A 10,158-nucleotide genomic window follows, 5' to 3' on the forward strand; every position below is an offset into this window, starting at 1 on the left:
TGCAAATTATCAATGGATAAAAATATGTACAAGAAGATCTGCAGAAGTACTTCCAAAGCTCAGCACATTTCAAGGACCTGAGGTGGAAAGCTCAAATGACAAATGGAAACCAAAGGCTTCTAAGTCCTTACGAAATGCTAAGTATCAATTTGTAATTGAAATACTTTGGGGAAAAAAACACTTGACACAATGGATGGTGCATGATGGAACAAAAGATCTTGAAGGCAGAATACAAGGCCCTGGGGACCCTAGTAGTATATCTGAAGACTAAATGACAGATCTGAAAACTGTAAGTTCATTCAGGCTACCAGATGCACTACAGAGTTGAGCAGATGAAACCAGAGGATCAAGGGGAGTATTACAGTGATGCAAAAAACCCAGTGGAAAAGTAATCTTTTCAAACCCAAGGGGAACAAAAAAATATACGTATTGTATAACAGAGGAGTATTAGGTGAAAGAAAAGGAATAATTCTCTCATGCCAGGAAAATTCAGTCATCTAATTCAAACTCCTGATCCAGAAGAAAATATTTTGGTTTGTTTGCAAGTGTTTTGGATGACAGAAGGTTATACTTAATGTTGCCATTCAGGACCTTAAGTCTGATCACTGTTTGGAGACAGATATCATCAAAAACTCAATCTGCTGTGGGGAAAATTCTTGCCTGTGTAAGTAGAGCTAGTTTTACCTTTCAAACATTTTAGAAGTTTTGTGATTTTGCAGAAATGAATACACTGTTCTAATGAAAGTCTGAGGGCATTTGTGCAGTGGAAACAGAAATAACTGGAAATCAGTACATCAGCTTGGTATTAGAGATGCTTGCTCATTTACTGGCACTGTTTCGTATAAAATGAGAGGTAAGAAAAAAGATTATGAATATTAACTGTAGATTCCCATTGCAATTTTTGCAAGAGAATAAAGGTTGTATTAGCATTATTACATTTTGACTATGTCCACTTACGTTTTGGCTTCAATTTCAAATAGAGATTGTAGTTTGCCTTGCTCTCTCTTCTAAATTGTTCTTCAGTTAGACGTGCTACGTAATTTCTGGCTTCTTCCTCAAAGAAGTGCATTTTAGTAGTTGTTTAAGAGCCTCCTGCAAAGTTTATAGATAATTTCAGAAGAAAGGGTTTATACAAATATGCTACAAAATCATTATAAATGTTTATGGAAGACATGGTAGGAAGAAATACCAACTATCTATACCTCTTAGAGTTGCAAGACATTATCACCATGCCTTGATATAAAGTTTTGTAATGTTATATTCTAAATGTAAGACAAATGCGCAGTGAAGTTACTGAACCATGACTACGAATGCTTCCAAGACCCTGAGGTAGTGTACTTTTTGTAAGTGAAGATCTAATGATGCATGCATGCTATTTGTTATTGTGCTGCCATGGCCACCTATTGAGGAAAGTGCTTAAGAGAAAGTGAATATAGGCAGCACAGTTACACCAGCCTTGGCATCAGCCCTCTGTTGGACATGGAAGCAAAGGTCCTTTGCTGAGTATGCTGGTGGATAAAATAAGCTGTGCTCCTGAAGGAGAGGCTACATTACTTGAAGTGTATTTATTTTGTAATGCTCACACATTCAGTGGTGCCTAAACTTTGAAGACTCTGCATTCAGGTATTCCAGGTATGCTGGAGGTATTGCCTTGGAGAGAGTCCATTCTGTGCTAAATGCCCATTTCCACTTCCTCCCTTTATTACAGTCATGCTACAATAAAGGAACTGCTACATGGCTGCTGTCATAGATTTATTATCAACCAGCTTTGTGTTAGGGAAATTCTTGATCCCCATGATTATTACTTCTATTAGTACTGAGGTTTTTACAGATTGGTAGCTGCTTGCTTAACATCAGACAACAAAGATGCAGGACTGGCAGCGTGTAGTTGGCTGCCTGACAAGGAGATTAGAGGAAGATTGACATGATGAACCTGTGAGTCAGTCTGAGTCTCTCAAAGATGCTGAGAAGAAAGGGAACTCAAATAGCAATGAAAACTTTCTTTACATCCAAGGCAGGTTACATAAAATATCATGTCAAGACATGGCGCTAGGAATGAAGGTTTGGATGTCATAAACAACTTCTTCGTTAAATATGTAGCTCAGAACAAATGGAAGAACAATTCCTGGTTTTGTCCTGAATGTTGGGAACAATCTAGTTAAGATGAAACTACGAAAGAGCATAAGCGCAACAACTGCATTCAACAGCAGTGCACAATGTCCAATGTGTTTAAAAAAAAGAAAGAAAAAAGGTAGATGAATTTAAAACAGAACTTAAAGAAAGACAAAAAGTTAAACTACAGCAGTAATGTTCATGCTCAACATAGGCTATTTAATGACACCCTACTTGAGGATCAGCATAGCTGTAAAACACCTGTCAGTAGCAGTTTTGGAAAGATACAAATATGGATAGAATTAAGAAGGCAGTCCAGGAGGCAAAGAAGGCTGTAAGCCTCCTGGGTTTTATTGGGTAAAGCTCTGCCAGTAGGTTGAGAGAAGTGATCCTTCCTTTCTGATCAGCACTGGTGAGGCCACATGCGGAGTGCTGGGTCTGGTTTGGGGTTCCCCAGTATCAGAATGATACTAACTTAGTGGAGCAAGTCCATGAAGTCATGAATATGACTAAGGGAGGCTGGGAGAGCTATGACTGTAGCTTGAAGAGAAGGCTCCAAGAGATCTTATCAATACCACATGAAGGGAATTAAGAGAAAATCACATTCTTCTCAGTGGTACCCACTGACAGAACGAAATGGGAACAAGTTAAAAAAATTCAATTTGAACACAAGAAAACACTTTGTTGTTGTTTTTGTGTGTTTTTTTTTGTTGTTGTTGTTGTTGTTTTTTTACTGTGAGTGAAACACAGGAAAAGGTTGCCTAGAGAGGCTGTGGAGTCCCCACCTGTTGATATCAACTGGTCCTCAGCAACCTGCTCTGGATGTTCCTGCTTGAACAAGGGGTTGGACCAGACAATCTCTAAAGGTGCCTTCCAACTTCAGTGATTCTGTCATTCTGTAGAAAAAGTTGGAACTTCATTCAAATGAGGAAAGTACAAATGAATATAAACTACAACAAGTATATATAAAAGCAGAATAATATGAAACAATAAAACCTGGCGGGGGGAGTAAGAAGATGGAGCCAGACTCTTGTCATCATTGCCTAATGACAGGACAAGTGGCAATAGGCACAATTTATAATGCAAGCTTCCCCACTTTGTGATTCTGTTTTTAAAATATCCTAAAAGTACATTTATAGTGAAGAGCTCTGCTGTGGTTGTTACCACTTCAGAAGGAGTGTGCAGAATTTCAGATGCATAAACAGTTGTTAAAGTGTAGGAATAGGAATCAAAGAACAGGAATAACGATGCAATGTAAGGCAGTAGAAAAAAATATAATACACAATTCTATGAAAATATCAGCTTAGATCTTAGTGGTCACAAGTGAAATAAACTGACCATTAGAAAATATTCTAATGAAACTTCTAATATTCTCATAGAAACCGTTCCTCACTGGCACTCATATTCTGTACACTTTCTGTATACTTTGTACACTTCTAGTCTTCTCATCTGGAAAAAAGAAAAAATGATACAGTAGACAAGTGAGTGTATTGCAAAGTGAAAATAACTAAAATTGTAATGATAACCACAGGAGGAGTGATCAGGCAGATCAGGATTCCTCTTGCTATTAAAGAACCCCACAAAACTATCAGAGGATATGATGGAAATCTATAAAATAACGTGTGGTGTGAACTAAGCTGATACATAGTTGCTCATTTTCTATTCTAATATGAAAAATCAAATGAAAGTAGCAGGTATAGAGTATAAAATGAAGAGTACACAGTTAGCTGGTTGCCCCCATTTGAATTCACATTTCTGTGTGCATTTCTTCCAGTGATTGTGGTAGCTTTAATATAGATTGTTGTTTGGCTTACTTGGCACTCATTGCTTTGATGCTGTATCTCTGCCCTTTGCCCACCAGGTCCTCAGATTTTTCATGATTGCTTCATACCATGTTGTGCAAAGAGTGAGATACTGATGACAGTGGTTACTTAATCCACCCAGTGCCACTCTGACAGCTAATCCCACCAGCACATAAAACCAAAGGCTAGATGAGGTATGCTAAACCTTCAGAAGGGATTATGGATAAGACGATCCCAAAGTAGGGATGGAGTTATTTCTTCCCTTCCTTGCTTAATGTTATCCATGTTAAGTACTAGAAGCAACTGGAGAAAGTTACATAAATATGTTCTTTTTGAAATACAAAATAACTCAATTCCTGATTCTTCTTCCTTGAAATGATCACTTAAAGTAAAACCTTGTTAGAAATGAGAAGTTCTTTCAGAACAACTGCCTTCTGAGAAGGATCCTCAATTGTCTTGCTTGTGGGAAATAACAGATCTTGCTAATGTAAAAAAGTACTCCACAAAGACACATGCTTACCTTATCTTTGGCAAGTTTACTGTATTCACAGAAAGCCTCTTTAGCTCTACCACCAACATAGGAAATCCAAAACAAATCCAAAAGTTGCTTTTGAAAAATTCATGAAGCAACTTGGAAACAGCAAGCTTTAGATAATGCTCTACTACTTTATATTTCACTAATATTCAGAGAAAATACTTCATGTGAACTTGGTTTGTCAGATATTCTTTGACATTTTTTTTTCTGTCTTCTGATCTTAATGGTAAATATATTATACATTGTGCTGCATTGGATACAAATACACTTGAACAAAGAACAATTCACAGCACAAACTGTTCAATGTTTATGAAGAACACATAAAGTCGGACTGCAGGAAAACTCTTATACCCAAACTCTGTTGTGCTTTCTGTGTCCTTTGAAAGCTGTTGTCTTACCTTTTTCATTGTTTATTTACAGTCGGTGGTAGACGTAGCTCAAATATCATACCTGTTTTCCTCTTATTTAAAATATAATGAAAGTTATGTCAGGAATCTAACAATCATAAACATTAAACAGGAATCTATTTCATATCATTACTTAAATATCTCTATAGTTACCGTAGAGACATTTAAAAAAGAATATTTAGGTCATCCAGTCTTAAAAGCTGTCCTTAATTTAAAGATTCATAACATGATGCAGGAAGATAAAATGCCATTTTTAAGACAACTACTTGCATTAAGTGGGATTAAATGATTAATCAATTGATCTGAACAAAATTGAATGGAACTAAGAGGTAGCAAGCCTTCCTCACCATTTTCCAGAAGAGAAGGAAGATGTGTATCTTGAATATTACACCATGCATTTATCAATATAACAGGCATTTCAAAGCAAGCAACTAATTTTTTTTTTTATTATTATTTTCGGCAACCAGGTTACTTTAGCACAAAATTTAGAATCTAATCATCATCATTATGCAAGATGCTCTTAACAATCTACAGAATACCTGTTGGTTTTCTCTGAAAAGTCCTGTTCTATCACTGTCATGTATATACCTAAGGCATATATGTCTTGGCATTTTTAATGGCCAAAACACTATTTTTCTTCTTGTTCTTCTCCAAACAGCTGACTCTTGTTATGACTCCATCACCATGTGTAATCCAGGTTTTAAAACTGAGTTGACCATAAGCTGTGTATTTTAATTGTCCACAGCTAATATACTTACAATCTTAAATCTCCCCTTTCTGTCCACAGAAAGTAAGCAGGCAATGAGAAGATGAACAAATGGGAGTGCCCAGCTCTTGCTGCTGTTGGAGATGAGGGGAGAGAGAAATATTATGCAGTTGCTTCATAAAAATAAGCTGGATTCTTCAGAAAAGGAGTGGCTAACCACAGTAATCACATTTACATTGTGGTCTCCAGAGAAGTCCTCCTCAGAGTTCTGACACTTCTGCAGTACTTTCACTCCTTGCTGCTATTTGCTGAATATGAAATCATAAGGATGTGTTACTGTGTTTAAGGATGTCATGCAGAAAAGGAACTTCCCTGAATCTGGCACATGATGACAGTCTTACAAACTTTGCAAATTACTGCATGAAGAAGAGAAAAAGATTGAGCATGTGTACACATGTTGTTTCTGCTAGGAGTCACTGATGAGCTTAGTAATCAGGCTTGTTTAATGGTGAATCATAACTGCTGACTCACTGTCAGGACCATATATACTTTGGGTCAGCCACACAATCTAGAAATGGGATAGAACAGTATGTCTTTGCAACAGGAGACCTGCAGATTGCTGTCAGTATCCTTCTGAAGTGGCTGAGCTTCTCAGCTTCTGCTGGACATTGTTGCTGAGAAAATCCCTAGAAGTACCTATGAATTAAAGGCTTTGGGATCTAAAGATGTCCATCAGTGTACCTAAAAAGCCTAAATAGAACCTGTAAATTTCAAAGCATCTTTTAACTTGTGATAGCATCAGTGATTAAAGAGACAGCAGGAGAGCCATGCAGTTAAGCAGCCACTTTCTGATCATGAAATTCACAGCTCATGTAAAACCAGACAGCGCTGACAGGGAAAACACAAACCACTTTTCAAATCAGCCCTTAATCTTTCTGCCATCTTCTATGGTAAACACAATTATCTCCACGTTTAAGCCACAGAAGCTAAGGCAGATAGTTGAAGTGAACTGACCAAAGACTCCTAGGCACAGAATTCACAGACTGAGGCCTTGTTTATTCCAGGTTGTCTCTCATGTTACTAACTCATGTCTGACACACTCGTCTTTGTTGCTAAGGGTATACCACAGCAGGAATGAGCTGGATAGAAGTCCTTCTAGCCCTTGCTTGCCCTCAGTGGCAGCCCAAGAGAACACAGCTGTGCAAAGGTGCCAGGGTCCCCTGAGGACACACAAAATTCAATGGCCCTTCATTACAAATCTCAGTGCTAAGGAAGGGACTGTAAGTAACTGCCCATCTTTTGAGAGAGGCAATCACATTTAGTCTCAATGACCTGTTTTCATGGTCAATGAAATGGCTGAAAACAAAAGGATTACCATCTCTCTTTTCCTTAAATTGAGAATTAATTGAGACAAGGTGCTTTGGGGTCTCCACGGAGTTGCAATTTTATACCAGTAGGATCTGAATGCTCCAAGACTTGGGGAGCACAACTGTGACAAAGACTGTCCCAGATCCATAATATATTGGACAAAGAATTTCAATACTGAAATTACAGGAGATATCTTTGTCAAGATGTTTTCCTTTCTTTGTCACATCCCTGAAGTAATCAAAACCTTAGGAACACTGATCTCGTACACTTGCTGCAGCTGAGACGGATCTGACATTTTTCTGTTTCTCTGAGTCCTGGATCTGGTCAGGAACTAGGCAGCTTTTATGAAAGACTGTAAAAGCATGGAGAGAAGTACTCTGTACTCTGAAGTCCAAATTTCATCTTTCTTTCACTATACATCTCCATATGTGGGAGGAGCTGACTTGGAACCAGTTATGCTAGTTTTCTACCATCGGACCATTTCCCTTAGCAGTTTATGAAGAATGAGGCGTGGATGTATAATAATTTATAGATATTATATGCAGACAAGTTAATCTGTTTGGTACTATTCTGATAGAGTATAAAAGAGATCGCTGAAAGAAATCAAGAATAAAGGGAATAGGAAATAAAAATGCAGTCAAAAACTCTCCATTGTTCTTCTAAGAAGAGTAATAATCAGGCAAGGCTAATGATGCTGTTGTGGCTTGGCCCTCCAAAATCTGAGGCCAGGATCAAAAGGGATCATAAAAGACAATTAGATGAAAATTTCCACAACTATTAAAGAAAAGACTTGGGTTAGTCGTCATAACCGGGACTCCTGATGAGTCCTGAAAAGCATGCAGAAAAGCAGACAGACAGACATGAATTACAGAGGCTAGATGTCTCTCCCAAATCAGAGACAGCTTCACTGGAAATATCCTACACAAGTTTCATGGCAAAATAAGCTAATGTTTAGTTCTAATGGTTGTATGTTTCTTAGTGAATAATGCTTCACTTTGAAGGAACTATGTCTGAAATGCTTTAATCATCCACTGCCACTGGCTTCTGGAGTACACCTGGTACTTGCACAACATGGCCTGGCTTTCTGGAATTAAAACAGGTGTCACACACTGCAAACAGGTCAATTGCTGCAGACAGATTTGATGTCAGATGACTACACGGCTCAGTTTGTACGAGGACAACACAAAGAAACACTGGTTTTTAAGGGGCATGCTGAGGAAGGTCTAAAGCATTGCATCTATATGCATGAACTATAAGACATTCATGCAGGGCAAGTTTTGCCTGCTTTCATGTGTCTGTTTATCATTAAGGTGAAGGATCTGATTGCCATACTGAAAAATTCTTCCTTCTGTGCGACATATAGAATTATAATCTGAATCATGAATAATATCCATATTGAATAGTTTGATTCTGTGGCTACAATGGGAAACAACAAAAAACAAATAACAAAAAAACAAATACTCCTTAACTTCAAAGGATTTGATATCCATAGCAGAATACTTTGCTGTTTGGGTCCACCTTCCAAATACAAATTCAAATTCTGTTCCACCCTAAGATCCCCCAGCTCCTTAACACAGCATGATAAACTACAAAGTATAAACAAACTCTCTTCCCAGACCACTGCAAAGCGTAATCCACACCAAGAAAACAAATCTCAAATTATTACAAGTAAACAGGCACAGTCATGGTATACAAACAGCTATTTGCACAGGCTTAATTATAGAACATGACTTGATAACTCATAATTATTGTTATTGTATTCATCTTAGGAGCTTGTTTTCTGAGGCAAAAGAGGCAGGACAGCTGATCCTGAAGGTGGAAAGTGTATGGTATATGGCACCAGAACTGTTTACTACATGAAAGAATGGTCATTGTCTTGATCCAATAACCCAGCTGAAGGCAATTGTGCTGCAAAAAAATCTCTGCTGCTAAAGAGCTGTGCCCTCTGAAGTCTTCATGCTGACAAAAATGGTAAAACAGTCTCATCCCCCCTTATGCAAAACGCTGATGTGGGCTGATGTCTTTCATAGAATCATAGAATCATCAAGGTTGGAAAAGATTCCAAGACCATCCTGTCCAACCGTTCACCTACCACCAGTATTTCCCCACTAAACCATGTACCTTAGTACAACATGTAAACATTTCTTGACAACTTCAGGGTTAGTGACTCCACCACCTCCCTGGACATCCCATTCCAGTGCCTAACCACTCTTTCAGAGAAGAAATTTTTCCTAACATTCAATGTGGTGCAACTTGAAGCCTCTCATACTAGTGCTCGTTATGTGGGAGAAGAGGCTGACCTCCACCTCACCACAGCCTCCTTCCAGGCAGTTGTAGACAGTTGTAACATCTCTCCTGATCCTTCTCTTCTCCAGACTGAACAAACCCAGTTCCCTCAGCCGCTCCCATAAGCTCTGTGCTCCAGACCCCTCACAGCTTTGTTACCCTTCTCTGGACACACTCCAGGGCCTCAATATCTTTCTTGTACTGAGGGACCCAAAACACAGTACTCAAGGTGTAATTACAAAAGAGCCTTGGGCGTTTTGTGTATGCTAAAGCCAGCATTTGCAGATGAGAAGATGCTGTCTTGCTGGCCTAGGAGCTTAAATAAGGACAATTTCAGACATCAGACATACATTTGATTAATAGTAAAAGAGATTCCCTCAATTATGTGTGGTCTGAGGGAGGCACTGAGCTGTAATAGCAGGGTAGCCAGACCGGTTATAAAGAGCCTTTCTCACTGCAATGAAGTTCGAACAGTGTTTAAGGTTTTTATGGAAGGGCTCTGCTGGGTATGTTTTTTTTGCAAGTTATTTGCAGCCTTGTTATCTTTCTAAAAGCTCCCTCAGGAACCACACAGCTTTCACTCCCTAACAGTTGAGGAACACACACTGCAAGTACATCTAGGGCCTGTCAGGGGCCAGTCCTTTCTGCTCTTACTTTCATTGTTTTCATAATGAAGCACGTTCAGAAAAAGAACTCAGATTTACCTGGAAATAAAATATTATTGTCAAAGCATACAGATGTAGGGGATGGGAAACAAAAGGCTGAGCGTAACTACTGGCCGACCATTGCTGCCGGTGGCACGCGAGAGGCGCCCTGCTGAAGGAGGGACATCCCCCCACCAGCCCCTGGCCTGCCAGCCTTGGGGACGCACAGAGCTGGCGATTAAATGCCCTACGTGTCGGTGACGGGCTGACCAGCCGTTCTCAGCTCCAGCAGTGGGGA

General features: G+C 39.0%; 1 long non-coding RNA gene across 1 annotated transcript; it reads right to left on the reverse strand.

Annotated features, from left to right (window-relative positions):
• Window positions 1-632: 632 nt before the first annotated feature.
• Window positions 633-3,529, reverse strand: LOC149917546 (uncharacterized). The gene is made up of 3 exons (XR_016467530.1): window positions 3,451-3,529; window positions 2,898-3,008; window positions 633-1,092 (listed from the first exon to the last, which is right to left on the reverse strand). It is a non-coding gene; the product is annotated as an uncharacterized LOC149917546 (long non-coding RNA).
• Between the last annotated feature and the right edge of the window lie 6,629 nt (window positions 3,530-10,158).

This window comes from Phasianus colchicus, chromosome 6, assembly GCF_987193195.1.
Source record: "Phasianus colchicus chromosome 6, bPhaCol1.hap1.1, whole genome shotgun sequence".
Taxonomy (NCBI): domain Eukaryota; kingdom Metazoa; phylum Chordata; class Aves; order Galliformes; family Phasianidae; genus Phasianus; species Phasianus colchicus.